This window comes from Elephantulus edwardii, unplaced genomic scaffold (assembly GCF_000299155.1).
Source record: "Elephantulus edwardii isolate Elephantulus edwardi_28Jun2011 unplaced genomic scaffold, EleEdw1.0 scaffold00015, whole genome shotgun sequence".
Taxonomy (NCBI): Eukaryota; Metazoa; Chordata; class Mammalia; order Macroscelidea; family Macroscelididae; genus Elephantulus; species Elephantulus edwardii.
The window spans coordinates 21,443,467-21,444,629 of NW_006399765.1; positions in this window are offsets into that span (position 1 = coordinate 21,443,467).

Below are 1,163 nucleotides of genomic sequence, written 5' to 3' on the forward strand. Positions count from 1 at the left end.
TGGAGAATTTGGATTTCCTCCCCAGACACACAGATTCAGAATCTAGTGTTTAACAAGATTCTTCAGGTTATTCTCAGAGAGCCCGAGACCTGGGATGCTGTTGAAAGACAGATTCTAGCATAGTCTACGTGGGGTGGAACTGCAAGTTCTCAGCAGGGCGCTAACTGTAACGCAGGGGTTCGAGGTCCCACTGAGGACTGCCTGCTCCTCAAGGTTCCTTTCTGATGAACACACAGGGTTGATTCTGCCTAGAGTCATGCATCCAACAAATCTTTATTGAGCCAAGCACTGTGCTTGATAAAAACACTCAGGGACTCTGAGCAGGGGATTCAGGTGGACTGCTTTGGTATTAGCAATGCTCCCCAGCTGCTCTGGTGGCCTAAGCATTAACAAGCTGTGCACAATGTCAAAGGCACACGGTTCAAATCCACCAGCTGCTCCATGGGAGAAGGACGGACACACTTTGGACATGTTGCAAGGAGGGACCAGTCCTTGGAGAGGGGCATCATGCTCAGGAGGGGGGTGGAGAGACAGCACAAGAGAGAAAGACCTTCGATGAGATAGATTGATTCACTGGGGTAATGGGGACAGGCATGTTGGAGACAATAAGATTGGCAAGGGACAGAGCAGGGTTTAGAGCTGCTGTACATAGGGTCGCTATGAGTCGCAAGCAACTCAATAGCACATAACAATAACAACAACAACATAAGTCAGCTTGGAAAGAAGTAACATTTTAGTAGTAATATTGAGTCTTCCAATCCCTGGATCTGTCTTAAGGATTGTGCCTCCAAAACCATGTGTTGAATTCCTGGCCCCTGTGCCTGTGGATTTGATCCTACCCAGATATAGGATTTTCCATTTATGCATATAAGTGTCATATAAGTATAAGGTGAATTCACAGCTTAATCCATTCTTAGTTATGAAATGACCAGGGGAGAGAGAGAGAGAGAAACATACGTACATGTACACACACACACACACACACACACACACACACACACGGGAAGATAGCTACCACAGAAGTATCTTCTACAGCCAAACAGCTAAAGAACAGTGAGGGCTAACAAGGGAAGAACTGACACAGGAGAGATTCTGATTTGGGCTTTTCGCCTCCAAAATGATGAGACAATAAATTTCTGTTCTTGGAAGCCACCGTCTGTGAC